The sequence below is a fragment of the Lycorma delicatula genome, chromosome 6, assembly GCF_047948215.1.
Source record: "Lycorma delicatula isolate Av1 chromosome 6, ASM4794821v1, whole genome shotgun sequence".
In the NCBI taxonomy this organism is placed as follows: Eukaryota; Metazoa; Arthropoda; class Insecta; order Hemiptera; family Fulgoridae; genus Lycorma; species Lycorma delicatula.
Genome location: NC_134460.1, coordinates 83,885,017 through 83,904,344, shown reverse-complemented (window position 1 = coordinate 83,904,344; position 19,328 = coordinate 83,885,017). Strand labels below are relative to the sequence as shown.

Sequence of the window (19,328 nt, the reverse complement as noted above, 5' to 3'; positions counted from 1 at the left end):
GTCTCTCGGACATTTTTTCTGAGTACCCATTAGTATTAGTGAATGTTCTTCTAGAGTGTTTTGATATACTTTTTTTTAATAGAAAGCATCTTGACTAATTAACATTGGACATGTACCGCCACATAAGTTGGCGCAGGGACTGAAAGCCTGTGTACTACGATTTTGTATTCATTGGCCTCTGTTGCAAGCAAACTAAAATCGTTGTCATTTTCTATATGTCTTTTGTGGTATGGTGTAATATATAAAAAAACAGGTTTCATAACTTGCTGTAATTTTATTCTAAATTATTTATTGATGTTGTGATCCAGGCCTACTTCCTGTTGTATAACAACTAACAACAGTAGAATCATTCTTGAATTATACATGACTAATATGCATTTATGAATTGTAAACACAATACGCAATTGTAAGAATTTTATTTATTTGTTTTTATTTTATCATTGCGCTGAAAAGGATCATATATCACTCATCGTTTGTAATTATGTTTTAGAAAATTATTATTATAAAAACATTTATTGCGGTGTATGTTTTACTTAATGAAGTGAATAGCTGTTAGTGATTTATTTTTATTATTTGTTGTGTTGTTTTCATTTAAGGCTTTGTTGTAGATTCAGTCATTTAAATTTTTAATATTTCAATACCGTTATATTCTTTAAAAATCCAAAGTTAGGAGGAAAAGATACTGTAGTTCATAGTCAAGCGAGGGAAGTTGTATTCAATGTTTATAATTTATTTTTACAAAACAATGCCGCAATCGGAATATTAAGGAAAACTGAAGTGCTGAACACGGTTGTTCAAGCAACAAAATTATCAAAACGAACGGTCTAAAGAATTATAACAGAAGGGAGATCAAATGAAACTGAGAAGCTATCCGTGTTCGTTTCGCCGAGAAAACGCGTAAATCGCCCCAGTACTTGTGTGCAATTTAGATTCGTTTGACACGGATGCTTTGTGGCGTTAATAAAAAAATTTTATGTAGCCGAAAAATGCGTTCCTTTGGTGAAGAGAAGTATGCAAAAAGCCCGTGAAAGTGAATTTAATTTCAAAGGGAGTGAGGGATCTTTAAAGATAATATTACGTAAAATGGGATTTAGATGGAAAAAAACAGAAGACAACCGGAAAATACTGATAGAACGGTATGACATTAAAATACAGAGAATGAAGTTTCTGCTACAAATTTCCCTGTTTCGCGAAGAAGGAAGACCGATTGTATACACAGTTAAAGCCTAGATTCACAGTAGTCGTGCAACACCAAAATCGTGGTTAGAACAACAAACCTTCATGAGGGAGTGAAAACACCAGATCCAAGGGCTCACTATTAATAATGTTAAGGCCGTCTGTAATAAAGGATTCATAAACAATGTTTTACTTATGTATGAGTCAAATAAGAAAGGAGATTATCACAAATCAATGGATTCCAGAAAGTTCACGAAATCGTTACGGGTAAAGTATATTCCTAACTTGCCACCTCGGTGGGTCATTGTACTAGATAACGCATCGTATCACAACGTTCTGCTACAAAAATAGCCAAATTCTAACTCCTTAAAAAGTGATGTGATATGATAAAATGTTTAGCCGAACAACGAATTAACTGTTTTCCTGCTATGACGAAGATTGAATTATATGATATTATAAAATTACACGAAGAGAATCAAAAGAAATTTCTAATGGGTGATATTTTCGAATATTATGGTCACACAGTTCTACGGTTGTCATCTTATCACCCTGACTTCAAAGCCATTGAAATGATTTGGAGTCAAGTGAAAGGGCAAGTAGCTAAAAGAAATACAACTTTCAACATATCGGACGTTCTTAAGTTAGCTGAAGAGGAATTTCATAAAGTGTCTGAAGCTGAGTGAAGCAATGTCTGAGAGCATGTTGTCAACGTTGAAAAAAAAATATATCGAAGATGAACATTTATATTATGTGCACATCGAAAATTTTGTGATAAATGTGAATTTAGAATCGGGCACGAACTCTTTAGAATCTACAGACGACAGTGATTTCGGAATTTGCGAGCTACAGCAATAGAGTGAATATAAAAAATAATTATTTAAAGTACTTTAAAATAATAATATTAATTGGGATACTACAATAGTTTTAATTAAATAGCATCGTATGTATTTTTGTTAATAAATGTCATCTATATTAAACTGTCAATGTTTTCAGTCGGCCTAGTAGCGTGCCAAATGTTTGCTAAATGATAATATTTTTTTTTGTGCCGACTTACGTGCCGATAGTTCTGTTATTGTAGTCTCCTTAACCAATATTTTAAAATTTTAGCCGATAACGAAAAGCACATGGAACAATATTAGTTTTTTACAATAACAGCTTTATCAAACGTCGGTTGAAGGTTGGATGACGGTTGATTGACAGTAATCAATAAACTGTCAAACCTAAGGCGCTGCCATGGAAGCCAGTATTGTGTGACAGTTGCCGTGAGGAAATTGTCATTTTCATCTGCGTTGGGAGTACACTTCTGTTGCTTAAAGCTTAAACACCTCATAAAATTTTACATTATAATACTTTTTTTTACTGATCGCTACATAATAATGCATTGTATAGATCGATTAAGGAATGAGTAGATATGCTATTCCTCGCATAAAAAGGAACCTTCCCAACATTTAGGTAAATCAGGCAAATCGTTATAAAATCTTGATTAGATCAACATGACAGAATTCACAAATAATTTGTACGATATTAATTATTTTAAATCTAAACACATTAAATTATGTTCAGGTGACTTAATAACATGAAAATACTAAATGTAAAAATTAATTATAAAATAATTCAAAATTTAAAAGATGCTATAAAATTATTTGAGCACATATTTATAAACAGATGCAAAGAATTGTTTAGTATTATTTAAATTCATGGACAGAATAATATTCGTTCTGCAAAAGACGTTATTTTAATTGTATTCTGAGTAAATTTCTGGATGATTTTTCAAATCGTAATATAATTTTTAAAAAATGGTAACAAAAACATAATAAGGATCTGTCTTGTAAGCCGAGATATTGTGTTATACGAAAACATTTATATTGTATCGATTGGATATTTTTATTTATTTTATGAATAAATGACAATTGTTTTTGACAAAACAAAAATTGCTTCACAATTCATGTTTATGGACGCCAAACAATGATCTGATAGTTCATTTTTCCATCTTTTAAATTGTTTGGTGATGTACAGTTTGTTTACTTGAATAACAGCCACATCACTGCGGCATGCTATCATTATACTTGATTGGCGGTGTTTTGGATGATGTGGCCGAAATCGAAGAATCTTTTCAAATTTGTAAAATATATATATATATATATATATATATATATATATATATATACTGGCGATTGGTGTATTCATACAATGAATCTCTAATATGTATAAGAAAAAGTGACTACGTATAAATAAATATATGTCTGTATATATTCATTTTTTTCAACTACTTCAAATTTTAAAAGAGAGCTTTTTAAAGGGTTGGAATTTCATATCGATTTCATTTCAAATTATGTGGTTAATAAACGGTTCTTAACAACTCTTACCAATGTTAACTTACAGAATTACGATTTCAAATTAAGATTAACATATCTCTTGTTGTTTGCCTGATTAAAATAAATCTTTTGAAAAAGCAATATTGGTTGTATAAATATTCGGAACAAAGGTAGTTTCCTGCGAAAACTTACAAAATTTTATCAAAATCAGTTGTACCGTTTACGACAAATCAACATTGAAATTTAGCAGTTTTTAGAAATAAAATCAAACAGTAATTTTTCCAAAATTGCTTGTAGGTGTTAAAAATATGAACTATTTTTTATCGTCATACTATCATATGATTGCACTTCAGTGCAATTGCTATTGTTATTAATTGTACATGATTGCACTAAGTGCAGTCATGTACAATTAATAACAATAGTTTTATCATTCAGATTAGAGTGGTTTCTAATCTATATTACACTCAACATTAAAGAAAACTTCCGCTGAAGTATTTTATAATTATTAGGAAAGTTTACTTGTAAATTCACCTTGAAGAATGTGAATGTGGAATCAAGAAACATTTTCTTTTTGTTAATTTAATTACAAAATCCCATCTGGTAAAAATATAAAAATGCTTTTTTTGGAAAATGATCAAAAACAAGAAAACAAAAAAATTGTAATTTCTAAACTGCCGCAAGAGTGAAACCTACGTATTAAAGAGAAAGAAACAACTCCCAACGCAATTAGTTGAAATGAGACTTTTATGGCAAACAAAAGTTCTTCACGAAAATAATCATATTATAAAAAGGAAATTAAAATTATGCTACCTGCCTTGAAGTAGATCCTTTAATACGTTCTTTCAGTCATAATATCAATTAATATAAAGAGAGGTGGACACACCTTTAATCATATGATGTCACAGCTTAATTTAATATTTACGTATTTATAAATCGGGTGAAATACGGGAATTAAAAAAATTGAGGAAGCAATGGATGCCAGAACAGGTTCTTGAAGTTTTTTTTTTGATAAATTATAATAATATGCCGAAGGGTTACGAAGAATAAAAAAAAACCAACGAGTTGATATTTCATTTTTATGTTTATTGTTTTTTTTTATAATTCTTAATCTTATTTTAATTAATGTCGAGCTCCGCGGTGGAGTAGTAGAGTCTCGACCTTTCATCTGGGGGTTTCATGTTCGAATTCCGGCCGAGAATGGTATTTTTCACGCGTTAAAAAATTATATTTTTATATTTCCAAATGCAGCTGAAAAAGCTTCTATGGTGAATTATTTTCATCAAGCAAAAAATAAATTTTCAAGTTAATCACTCATGTTTTGAAAACTTTTGAATTAAATTTCATGTGAGTGAAGCTTCATGCTGATTCAAGCTAAAGTAATTCCATTTTTCTTCAGAATGTGATTAATCTTTTAATTACTAGTAAGTTTTCAGAAATTCTATACCATTTTTCTTTTTCCCCTATTCATTCTATTGTTCTTCCTCATTCTCTTTTTTACTTCTTTATTCTGGCTCCCCCTATTTTTGCTTTTATTTCGCCTGTTACTTTGAATTGTTCTTTCCCGTCCTGTCATTTCTATTCCTCTTTTCCCCCTTGTATATTCATTTGTATTGTTGTTTTTATAAAATAATTTCTTTTTCTTTCTTATTTTTTTCTCTTCACTGTACCTCCATTCCATTATTTTGTCAATCATTGAAAAATATTGATAGACGTATTTCATATACCTTACTGTAATACTCTTTATTCTTTCTTTTTTCATTGTAGGATTTTGTAATAAATTGAATTGTAATATAACAATAAACACTATACTAAAGTTAAATTTAAAACTTAAGAAATATTATATTGAAAATTATATTTTTATTATTTTGGAAATATAATATTATACAAACACACACACAATATATATATATATATATGTATATATATATATATTGTAGATTACATTATGATATTGCAAAATATTATATATTGTACTGTGACTGGGTAAAAAATATTTCACATTAGATGTTAAATTTGTAGACGTCAAAATATTTTCTTGAAATGTATAATTTAATGATTATTATAATGATAATAATAGTAAGATTCTTTTTGTTACTAAGTAATAAAAGATTAATTTATATTATTGATTATTAAGTAACTACAAAAATTTAACAGTAAAATAAAATTTATATTTATATTCTAGGTTAACCATGTTATTAAAACTAATTTTAATTTAATTCTGTTTCTCGTTCAACAACTATTTCTCTTTGGATATTTTCTTGTCCCACGTATTCCATTCTCTTCTCCATTCTTAGATCAAACACGGCGCCAAGAAGGAGGAAATTGCTTTGTAATTGGATGTAAACCCCCCCGTCCTTACTTTCACATCTCCTTAGAAACTACTTGCACACCCTCTTTCTCGTCTGTTCTCTTTTACCCCCTATCCTATTCTATTCTATATAAACACATATATCCTCTCTTTACTGTACCATACACTCAGACATCTACTTCTTTACCTTCACTATTCTCATTATACGATACCTAACTCATACATGTTTCTTCGACTACCTTTTTTCCAAAATAAACAAAATTTATATGGGATAAACATACCTATTTAAATTCGTACTTATAAGGTAAATGTTAATTTTCATATAATATGTTCTTTCAATGCTATTGCATTTATAAATTATGATTTTACTTTCACGTCTTAAGGAAAATAAACTTATCGAATAGTGTAAGAAATTAAAATCTGATTATTCGTTGTTTGTAACTAGGAGTATAAGATTTAAGGAAGTATACTTTATCTTGATTAAATTTTTATCGTCGAGTTTTCTTCTACAGAAGACAATAGGAGAAAATTGCTTTGTAATTGGATGTAAACCCCCCCTGTCATTACTTTCACATCTCTGAGTTAGTTCTATAAATTGTTACTTCTACAAAATTGTTAGTTAGCTTCTATAAAATATAGAACTTATAATAAAATAAAGTTATTGACATAAGTAACCATCATTTTGTAAAAAGCTCTCTGTTTATAGAAAAAAAAAAACAAAAAAAACAATTTAATTGTCAGAGAATAATTATCAGGTAAATGCCTGTTTTATTATGATAAATAATATAAGAAGACTATAACGAAAAATTATGTTTACTACATCAGCAGTTGATTACGGAATCTCAACCTTCGAAAAACCAATTTAATTCTATAAGTGTTAATGAATCTCCTTATCACAAAAACAGAATTATATAAAAAAAAATTGGTTAATAATGCAAATCAACGAAAAACTCTTACAGCGTGAAGATACCGCTCAAAAACAATTTTTTTCCCGAACCCCAAAAAAGTTGATATACAAAGAAACAGAATACTATTTACTTTTCTAAATACAAACTTTTATAAAACGCAGTACTTTGCTTCAAACGTAGATGAAAAATATTTAATAAATTAAGTCGTGCAAAAACTTAGAAAAAATTACAAAAATTCACTCGTTACGGAGTTATTTCAAAATATAACAAACAACTGGTTTAGAAACAACACGAAAAAACAAACAAGCTGTTTGATTATTAAGTGCAAATCTATTTAGAGTTACATTATTTTGCTATTTATTATTTTTTTATTTAATCTCTCTTTATTTCTGTTTAACCTTCGGAACCACCGTAAGGTATTATCAATTTTTCTTAATAATACAAATTTATAATAATAATAATAATAATGAAGGGCCAAGTATCCATTCATTAAAAAATATTATAAAAAAAAAATTATCACTTATCCTATCAGTTTTTATTTCAAAATGTATGTGAAAGTATGGAGAATGGTAAAATTTGAAACTTTAGTGTCTGAAGAAGTTTTCTTCCTGAAAAAAATTGTGTATAATAAAGTTTCTGAGTCTACAAATCAGTATTTGAAATCATTCATTCCTGTAATAACTATTCTTGTATTAGTATCTCCTCTACAAGAAATTTTTATTTACGTTATTAAAATAATTTACCATGACTTAAACAATATTTTACTTTTATTTAAAACAAATCTTTTATATATATTTTTAAATTTTACTTATCTCAACTAAAAAGGAAGAACACAGACGGGAAAAATACACCGGTATCGTGGATCATTTTCAGTTACCATGAATACATTTTTTAATGAAAAATTACATTGTCTTATTTGAAGATAATTTTGTTTGTTTATTATTATACTACACTATTTATATTGTAACGCAATAATGTATGACCCGAAATTATTCTAATATAATTTTTATGCGAAATTAAAAAAACGTTGATAAGAGTAGATAAGTAGTCGAGAATTCTAAGGTTCAAATCCTGGTAAAGGCAGTTACTTTTATTCGGATTTGAATAGATCATGGATACCGGTGTTCTTTGGTGGTTGGTTTCAATTAACCACATATCTAAGAAATTATCGACCTGAGATTGTACACGACTATACACTTCATTTACATTCATTCATATCATCTTCATTCATCTTCTGAAGTAATACCTTACGGTGGTTCTGGAGGCTAAACAGAAAAAGAGAGAGTAGTTACTTAAAATCACTTGTTTTAATTCCTTTCCTGATTTTTATCAAGACACTGGTTTTTGGGCTTTTACTTTTCTTACATTTCCGTTTTTTTTTTCATGCAGATTGTTTTTAATGATCTTACAAAATAAAAAATAAAAATACCCTTAAAATAATAATAAAACCAGCATTAAAAATAAAATAATATATTTTTTCAATCTTTTATTTCATATAAACATTTCGAAGTTGGCGAAAAAATTACGGGTTTAAGGTTAAGTTTTTTTTTATTCTGACACAAACTTTAAAATTTATAAATTTAAACAGTAATATATTACTTTTTAGTTAGTTCGTTTTTTTTTTAAGTAGGGATTTCTTATTAATATTTATAATTAATTTTCTTGCTTAGTTGTAATGACATCAGTTGCTAGGGTTATTGCTGAGATTAGACCTGATATAACTGACATGGGTGTGGTCAGAAAGCCGCAGATGTTCATAAATATTGTCAATCACCAAAGCATTAATTACGCTTGTTAATAGGGAATAATCATATCTGCAATGCATCTTCCAGATTCTGTTACTCTCCCTTAATTCGTCTCTCATAACAACAGGTAGGAGAAACATCAGGAGAATATTCTACCATTCGTTTCCTCTAGAAGAAGTATTATAATTTTAAGTTTAATAGCTCATAATTTAATAATTTAATTCCCTCCTTTTAGTTTATTATTAATCATTGATTAACATTTAATTTTTAAATTGAAAAATAAGAAAAGGTTTAAAAGCCATATTCAAGAAAGGAAATATTTAAAATCTAAAAGTAGACCGTAATTTCGATTATTAAACAATTAGTAGATTCTAAAGAAATAATAAAAAGACGTTAATTAATAGACAATTAATAATAAAGGACTCGTAGACGTGAAACATTACTACTAATAATGATAGAATACGGGGTAGATTACAACACATCCAAACAAACATAGCGAATGGTAGCGTCTCGGCCTTTCATCCGGAGGTCCGGGTTCGAATCCCTTCAGGCATGCATTTTATCACACGCTGCAAATCATAATCTCACCTCTGAAGCAAAATCTAACGGTGGTTCCGGAGGTCAGACCAAAAAACTCGCATAGCTGTTGATCTCTATGGCGGAATAGTAGCGTCTCGGCCTTTCGTCCGGAGGTCCCGGGTTCAGATCAAGGTCAGGCATGGTATTTTTTTACGCTACAAAGTTCATTTCCGTATTACACATACAAGCTTCAAAGCTCTTGTATAATAATTTCATCAATCAAACAAATAAATAAGTAAAAAATCTTTAAAAACAATATCAAAAGTTAAATTCAGAGGACATCTAGGCACTCCCTTCGAAATTAAACAGAATTACGACAAGGAGACAGACTGTTTCTTCTGATTTTTAACCTCATCCTAGACAAAATACTGAAGACTGTTATGGTAAAAGAACGTAAAAAAAAATAAGAATCGCTATTCTTATTTCTTGTTTCGCTGTTTTTTGTCCCTAATAAAAGTCCGTGGAACCTAAATCAGGTGTCTGTTTTTTTGGATGACCTAACTTTATAAGCAAAAACATTGGTGATTCAACAGGTAGAGGATCTAAACAACGTGGCTAAGGAAGCAAGCCTATAGATATCCTTTAAAAAATGAGAAATGATTCTTTGCATTAAAAACTACCCCAAAAAGAAGGTTAACACCGAAGATGGAAATTTTAAAGCGATGTCTAAATTTCAAATATTAAAAAAAACTATAACAGTACAGATAGAGCGGCAATACAATAGAGAAGAAACAAAGTTAATAAATTAGTTTTCCTGGCCAATATATACAATATAAATTACCTTTCAAATAGGACCAAACTCATCGCCTCAGCGATGAGAACAGTGGTACTTCACGGAAGTGATACGTTACTACACCTATCGACCTGCAACCTTAAAGAAAATAGAGAGAAGAACACTGTGAACAATCCCAGGCTCCAAGCAAAGAACAGAAGGATACAGACTGAAATCCAATCAAGAACTATATGAAAAAATATAGGAGTCGAAAAAGCGGTAGAAACAAATTTGTGGGACATGTGTACAGAATGGAAGAACAAAGACTAAATAAACACATATTCATTAAACTCTTCAGGAAGATTCAACACACGGAAAGAATGAACGAACATTGGAAGAAAAGAAAAAGAGACCAGAAGAAATGATATTTGCGTGGTGTGTAACAAAACTGTTTTGATTTGTTTGATAACCGCAAAAAAAACTATAGAACTGATTTTAAATCGTTAATTGAATAAAAGTCAAAAGTAAAAATAACTGTTGTTTTAGACAATCCCAATCGAAAGCTTGAAGTTCGCTTAAAACCATCTAAACCACTGAAATCTGCAGATGTGAGTTTGGGCAATCTGAGCTTAGCGTAAGAGTTCAATTTTTCATCATCCAAACCGAAACCTTTAAATGATAGGTTTTTGTATTTCTTTTTTTAATTGTACTATCACTCATCAGAAATATTCATTTCATAGTATCGTTAATGTTTACTATTACCATTTATTTATTTTTTTATATGTTATTACCTTAACATCTACTGATGGTGATCGTTAACAAACGAACTGACCATCTAGATATAAGTAAATATTTATTTAACGGGCTTTTTTTTAGTGTAATCTGGATTTTCAGTTTATTTCAATGGCATTTAGAATACCTCTTTCAGCTCTTTTTACGTATAAAATTTAATTTGTGTATAAGTTTACATTCAGAAAATAACTTGGAAGAATATTTTGTAATTTTTATTTTTTATTAATAATATTTTTAGTTGTTGGTATAAAAGTGAGGTTTATATATATATATATATATTTGTGTGTGTGTGTGTTTGTGTGTTTATACACAATATAAGATGCATATTCAAATCCAAGATTACCCTAGATATTTAAAACTACAACTTTAAATTTGCTTCAGTCATAAATGTTACTTAAAATAAATAAGATTGATTCAATCCAAGTATCTTTCATTATTAACATTTAACAAGTAGATTCCAAGGTTTGTTACATGTGTCTTCTCTTGTTTATCTTATTTACAAAGAACTTGTTTAATCAACTGTTTGTCATCGTGCCAAACATGCCCAATTCACTCTCGCAGTTTTTTTTTCTGCTGCACATGACAAGTTTATTTAATATGTATTTCCTATCTTTAAAATATGCTGTATTCTTTCCAGTTTAAAAAAAAAAATATTTATAATTATAACAAAAATTGTTTGTGAAATATTTTTAGAATATTTTGATTCTTACTTGTTCCGTAATGTGGCATGTTTAGCTGTTTCAGTCCTCTGTTCTGTACGCTCTACTCAAAACAAATTTTTTTTTTTAAATTCAAACCTAAAAATTAAATTTCCATAAATTTAAAACAGTAATATAAGTATTTTAATAGTTACTTTTTTAAGGTAACATTGATGGCACATTCTCATAAAATATTGTATTTATGATAATTTTTTAACACTATTATTAATTGTGTTTTGTATTATAAAAAACTGTCTATTATTTTTTATAATTATAATTATTTCGGTTAGTTGATATATCTTTCTTTTTTTTCAACAATTATATTCCAAACACTATATTTTTGAAGCTATTGTAAAATCAATTGAAATGTACCCTGTACCCTAAATTATAGATCATAAAATACCTTTTAATATATTTGCTTACTTATTTTACTTTATTTTTTCTTTTACGCGTTAGTATTTTTATAACAAAAACATAATGTTTTTTTGACTGATGAATTAATTTACCCCACAGAAGCATAAAAAGAATCTTGTACGTGGGAATGTCAAAATTTAAATTTGTAGCATATGAAAAACACCTTGCCTTCTAACCCGGGACTTTCGAATGAAAGTCCAAAACGCTACTACTTTGCCATGGAGATCGATGTAGCGGTTATTTTAAAATATTAAATTTATCGAGAGATATGTTTAATATTTCAGTCATTACATAAAATGAACTACTTATTTTTATTTTATTTAATTCGAAAAAAATATCGCTCATGCAAAGCACAGTTCTTGGAAAAAATACAAATGTAGAAGAAAAAACAAAGCACTTAATAAAAAAGTAATTTTATTAATTCTGCTACTAATATGTAATTTTCTGAACTATATATATACATTGTACTCGTACTTAGAAAGAAAAATTAAAGAAATTTGATAAATAAATTAATACTGGTAAAAAACTAAACAAAAATTATCGTTATTAAATAAATAAAAAATTGTTAAATACTAACTCAGGATAAAAATTGGAATTTAACGTAGGATTTCATAAAATTTAACTACTTTCTACTTAACTCAATCGATATTTAGGTATATTAAGATATATCAAAGTAATATTTTTTTTAGATCTAAAATTAAAAAATAGTTATACTATGAAAATATTTACAGTTGTAATGTATCATTCTATAAGTTTATAATTCTATCTTTGTTATAATACTAATGCATAAATAAATTTAAATTAAAATATATTCTTTGTCCTCTAATATTAATTTTTTTTTTTTAATAATTTCATATTTTTTTAAATTCACATCTTTCAAGATTTCCAATTACTTTCAGCAAAATGAAATATGTATACTTTACATGTTTTTGTGAGGCATTTATACTGAAATTTTCAGTTTGAATATTTAAAAAAATAATTTAATGTACCAAGAAAACAGAACTTAAAAAACGTGTTTTGATCCTTGTGTCATAGTCAGATTTACAAAAAATTAAAATAAAACAAACGTTTAGTTTTTTTAACAAACATTTGTTAAAAATGTAGTTTAATGCACTGGTTATTCGTTAATTGGTTACACGTCTGTTAATTAATAATAAAATTATATATGTATACTAGTGGACCCGACAGACCTTGTCCTGTTCAAACGTTGTAAATCCAAAAATTAAAAAAAAATTTAAATAAACTATAAATTGTTTGGACCTTGATGAAAAATTTTGTAAAAAAAATTATTTTTAAAATACCTGACGCACCACGCGTGCAGTTATCACAACTCGACCTATGAGATCTTTCAGCGTTCTATCGAGAGCTTCAAGTGAATGCTTGTGAGTCATAGTGCATTCATCCCAGATAATAATTTTGCATTTTTTCAAAACTTCAGCCGTGTCTGAATGATTCTTTATGTTACACATTGCGTCTGGATTTGTGTGAATGTTCAATGGCAGCTTGAGTGCTGAATGCGTAGTCCGCCCACCATCAAGCAAGGTTCCTGCAATGCCTGATTAAGCAATTGCCAACGCAAAAACGTTTCCAAAGTTGCCACTATTTCTCGCCCCTCCATCTGCTCGATGTGGTTGTATTGGCAGCGTGTGTTAATTTGTTGCTCCTCATTGCCCGTGAAGTAGATTTGCAAAAATTTTGGATCGGCATCAGGTATTGAGAACAAAGAACTAATTTGATGATACACTTGGCCCTGAATCTTAAATGTTGATTCAAAATTACGACCATCCTCATTCTGAACGATTTTTTTCATTTGGAAGCAAGAATTGAATTTACGAATTTTACCCCAAAACAATTTCGGTTGAGATGTGGCTCCAGCCAATAGTGTTTTCAACGGTTCTGACAGCAAATTCAATGGTGGAAGTGAAACTTTTCTTGATGCGCAGCAAAGACCGGCCGATTCACCTTTGTATTTAAATGCATGACAGGGTTGGTATTCTTTGTCGATTTTGCCGATGACAATTAGTACATGTGACGAATAGTCTATTTCCGGCTCATATTCGAACGCAAGGCGGTGAAGTGATGCACGTGTCAATGCGCGACGTTCTTGCACGCGCTGTCGATCGATCTGTGCATTAGCTCGAAGACGTTCATTGTGATGCTCTCGACTTTCATTTGCACGTGTGCAACCTGGCTCTTAAATTTACATTGTTCGTCAATTGATCTTCTGCCGTTCTATTTAACCGACGGTTATGGACTATTTGTGCATGCCGTGTACGTTGTAAAATTAATAATTAGTGTAATTAATAAATTTTCATCCATATTACTGCTAATTTTCACTTCAATAGATCATTATAAAAAAGTACCTCCTACATTTTTTTTTATTTAATAATTTTGAAGTTTCATAAGCATGTGATAGCTTAATTAATCAATTAATAAAAAAATTAAAAGACTAAAAAAGCAGTATAGTTGAAATTTTAGTAGAAATTTTTATAATTTATCTCATTATTTATTTTAACATCTATTTTACGAAATATTAGGTTATTGTAAATTAAAAACAATTATAGAAAATTTCTTATAAAATTAATCAGCTACAAAAATGATAACTTCAATTTTTTAAATATAATTTAAACTATAATTATTATAAGTAACCTATATTTTAATTTTATAAATGTTATAATTTATTTTACAAATTTACATTTTTATTTTCAAAGAGCTGTTCAATACTTCATAAGTTGCATAGAATCAAATGAGAACTGACAATTTAAATTTGTGGGTTAAGTTGATTGTTATTGAATTCACGTGTATACGTCATAAAAATCATGAAAAATCATGTAAAATACTCACTTCAATACTGAACCTTACACATTTGCACAATGTATATTTTTTAATTACACTTTAAAACGTTATTTCAATAAATAATAATATAATATAATATTCTCAATAAGCGCACAATTCTAAACGCGTACCGGATGCAATTGTGAACTTTAACCATCCCAAGATCATCAACAACAACAACAACAACATATAAATAAATTAATTAAAAAAACATTATCTAGTGGATCAAATTATGAATCTAAACCATTCTCGAATCAACTTAATCATACACACAAAATTTCATCAAAACCAGTCAGCCATTTAGGAGGAATTCAGTCACACAGACGGACAGAAGAAATATATATATATAATTTAAAGGATTCATTCAAGTTTTACATAAGCACTTTTTTTTACTTCTTGTAATGATTTTTAACTTCCACCTCTTCATAATAACAGCAAACATGAGCAAATACTATACACCTCTTTGTTAAGATACGATTTCTTCATTTAGTTATTTTTATTTAAATATACATTAAAAACTGTAGGGCGCTATACGTAGATATAGTATTCTGGATAAATGGATTTATTAGTTGAAAATCCACATACGTCATATATTTACGAAATATTTACGTATCTTGGGTCAATTTACGTCAGATATTCATATATTTACAAAATCTAACACGTTCTAGTTTTCGTTTATTTGTATGATAATATTTAGTCAGATCTTGAACGTAAATTAAGTAATTGTAATTAGATGCGGTTTAATTTTAACGAACTTTAATTAACGTGTTTCAAGGGAAACTCCTTTATCATGGGAAACTTTGATAATTATCATGAAATTGACTTATGTTTTCTAATCTACGAAACCGATGGTAAATGTAATATGAAATGCAAAAAAAAAAAATTATAAACTGACGCATGAGCTTTAACTTTGATATTATTCTGACATACATACCAAAACTTATGTATTATTTTTGGAACGCTTTTAAAATTTTCCTAAAATACTACAGTAACAAAATTTTTGTAAAACGTATCTAAAGTGTACCTGAAACATTCTACGTACAAATAATTAAATATTAGGGTAAACATTAAATATTTATTTATAATAATATTTATTTATAAATATTCATTAAATATTTATTTATAATATTCTTTTATCGATCGACTTTCATCATACGAAAGAATTTGAGTTGTCCTCTGTTCCTTGTTGGCAAAAGTAAAGTAAGCTTGAAACCCCATTTAGTCATAGAAATAATATTACCTCTTGATTATAAAAAAAGAATTATATTAATTTAATAAAATAAAATGTTAAAAAGGTATCATTTTAATGATAAAAAATATAATGATTCAGTTACAAACGTTTTTTTTACAAATTTGACCAAAAAAAAAAATCATAAAAATTGACCACAAAAAAATTAAATCTTTTTTTTTTAATTTTTCTGCCTCATAGTTTTTAACATCCTTTTTTAATGTTATATTTTTCATTAAAAGATTTAAAATAATTTACTCTGGTAAGGAACATTATATTAAATTTATTTTATTGTATTAAATATTAGTATATTTTATTAAAGAAAGGGATAAACCGGTTAGGATATCAAAGTGTTGTTGATTTTATTTTTGAGAATTATAAACAATAGTTATATTTTAAATAATTTTATTTTAATAGAAGAGATATGACATTCTATTTAACAATAATTCTATTAAAATTAAACATAAAAAAATAATATACATTACAAGATTGGTTGGGTATATAATGTAAAAGGAATTATAATGCTTTTGGATTAGAATTAGGCTTATATTATTTTTAATAAAAAAGTTATAAATTTTAATGATAAAAATCAAAATTTCTTAAGGCGAATAGAAATATGATAATAGTACTTAGTGAACCGATTAATTATTTTTATATATAAGTTATTACACTTATTTTTATGGTTTTAAGTTATATTACTTTTTATATTACAGACATAAATTAAAACAAAGTAAGTAATTTAAAATTATTAATTTTCTTGTGATGATTTATAACACGGTCGTATAAATTAGTATAACGTGACATAAATGAGTTACGCGTTCATGAATAGAATTAAGATAACGAAACGCTACAAGATGGAAGTAAAGGGAGAGATCGGAACAGCTGTATTGCAGACGTTGGATTAGTAAGATGTTGAAGGTAGCGGGGCAGACAGCGCGGTGGCAGTGTTAAAGGGTGTCGAGGGAGAGGGAAGACGACCTTTGCTGCCCCTGATGATACTTGTGATATTCGCAGTAGCTGGGTCCATGAATAAGAGAATCGGGTCGCCGTTGAACATTAGTTATTGAGCAGCTAGCAAGGGATATCTTTTGATATAGAGGCCAACTTCCCTATAATCAAGGCCCTTTCCACTTTCTACCGTCCTGCGCTATCTCGTCCCACCTTCACCGGGTCCACTTAGGCTACATCCTCATTCCCCGTTCCTCTTTTTACCACCGTTCGCCTCTATCCGTACGTCTACATTCATTCTTGTAGTATATACCATCGTGCGTTAAAGCAGGTAGAAAAACCTATACATTAAGTTTTACTTACAGCTAATTAATTCAAGTTGCAGTAGAAAGTTTTGAGTAATGGCATCAGAAACTTTTATGAACAGCTTTCAGAGTTAGATTAAAAGTTGGCCTCCGGTCGTTTAACTAAACCACTATTACTATTATTTCTACCCCTTTTACCTACTCCTTCTTTTATATCCGATACTTACTCATTTATTTATATTACTTATTTTAAAAAAAGATCTTGTTTAACTCGTATTATAATACTTAAATTACATAGAATAAGAATATATTGCATCATTTTATAATTATTCATTTAATAACTTTTTTCTTTTCTGTTGAACGAATCAGTAAATTATTATAACTAAAAACTATTTCATACAATTACTTCAACTTAAGTAACAATTTATAAAATCAACTTATGTTTAATAAAATACGAGAAGGAAAATAGTTCGTTTTTACAGTCTTGTCTTTTTTTTTTTAAAAAAACATGGAAATTTATTTAACTATTCAGTAAAATTATTAATAATTAAATAAATTATACTCATCCTAATCGTTGTTTGTTTTTTATTATATAAATTAATTTATTAATAATATCAATCAAAAAAATTACACATAATAATATAAATAAAATATTACTGTAAAAACCCCTTTTCACTGTTCATGAAGACTCACACTTTGCCTGTGTAGAAGATTAATTTGTAAATTTACGTTTATTAAATAAATGTATTGTAAAATCATTGTAATTAAAGAAAACTTACTTTCCTGCTAATCTTGGCGTGGGCAAATCAAAGATGACTTTAAGAATAATTTATTATTAATGGTGGCTGTGGCAATTTTGGAAGTGACTTGCGACTCGTGACAGATCGCTTACAACAGTACAGTTACAGCAATTAACATACATACACTCATAGTAACGTTTGACGTAAATGGTTAGCCGTTCTCTGTAGAGAAAAATTAAACCGTTTTCGTCATTAAAATAGCTTACGGTTATAGGAATAAGTAATATTTTACGAGTGCCGACGTAACATAATTATTTTAAATATAAAATTATTATCACTTTTACGTCATTGGTGGTGAGCCTATTAGAACTGAACAAAAGGTAAATGATATGAAAGTCTTACTGGACGTTAAGCTTTATTTAAATGATCATGTGAATGGGTTTGTTAGTAAGGCGAAGTGCATCCTTAGACTGATTAAATGGCTTAGACCGTCTAAATTATTAAATGGGAAACGCAATCTTGGATTGATTAAATGGCTTAGACCGTTTAATGATTAAATCTGCAAGACCGTTTCAAACTCCAAACACGTGTCTGACACTTTAAAATCCTTACTTCGCAGTCACCTGGAGTATTCCACTACCACCTAGAACAGATCAGTAATTACACTTCAGAGATTATGGAGAGTATTTAGGATAATCTCTTGCATTGATTCCGTCACGAATTTGGTTCATATAATTAAGCATCTCTGATATCCATCGGCGTTTGGATTTTCCATCCTTGTCCAGTAGAAGAGACTTTTTTGACTTGATTCTTGTTTATAAAAATATTTATGGTCTTAATAGTATTCTTGGCGGTATTTTAATCACAACTTTAAGAAAAATCTGAGGAATTTCTTACCGTTTAGTTTACAGCTACAAACTATATCTCCTACCGTCCGAAGCATGGTCACAGTAGAACATTTAACAATGAGACTTCTTCCTATCTTTTATGCAATACGTGCAAGATTTAAGGGAGATATTGTATGTTTCACCCAGAAATAATTTTAAATTTATTAAGTTATCGTTATTATTGCTGTATATAATCTTTGCTTGTAATTATTGCTTAATCGTTCTTTTTTGTTTAAATTTGGCTCTTTTTTTTTGTTTCATTGTATGCTCTGTTTGCCATCTTGTTTTGGTAATTATTAGTCCAGCATATCATGACTTCTGCTGTAATAAATAAATAAATTATTATTACTAACCGTGTTTTCACTAAACTAAGAATTCGTTTTTATAATTACCTATAATTTCTGCTTTCTAGGTTGTATAGTTTTCAATTTATGGGATGAAACAATTTACAGAAATCATTTTACAATATTGTATGATAGATACGCCTGTGTTAATAAATTTTGCTTTTTCAACCCGAATAATTTATATTTTATTCTCTCTTACACATTTAATGAAGACATATATATATATATATATTTTTTTTTTTTTTATTGTATGTATCCTGTTCGTTTATTTCATCAGTTTACATCTAACTTAAAGTTTATTAAAAATATTAACAACTATATTAAAAAAATATATATATATTCCTTAGAAGAACTTTATTATTGATTAATTATCAACGCTTTTTTGAAATAACAG

The 19,328-nt window shown here is 28.3% G+C and overlaps 1 protein-coding gene across 20 annotated transcripts in view; it reads left to right on the top strand.

The window, feature by feature from the left end:
- Positions 1-19,328, top strand: part of LOC142325978 (CUGBP Elav-like family member 1) — a 1,952,897-nt gene that overhangs the window by 61,342 nt on the left and 1,872,227 nt on the right. The gene's annotated exons all lie outside the window — the stretch shown is intronic.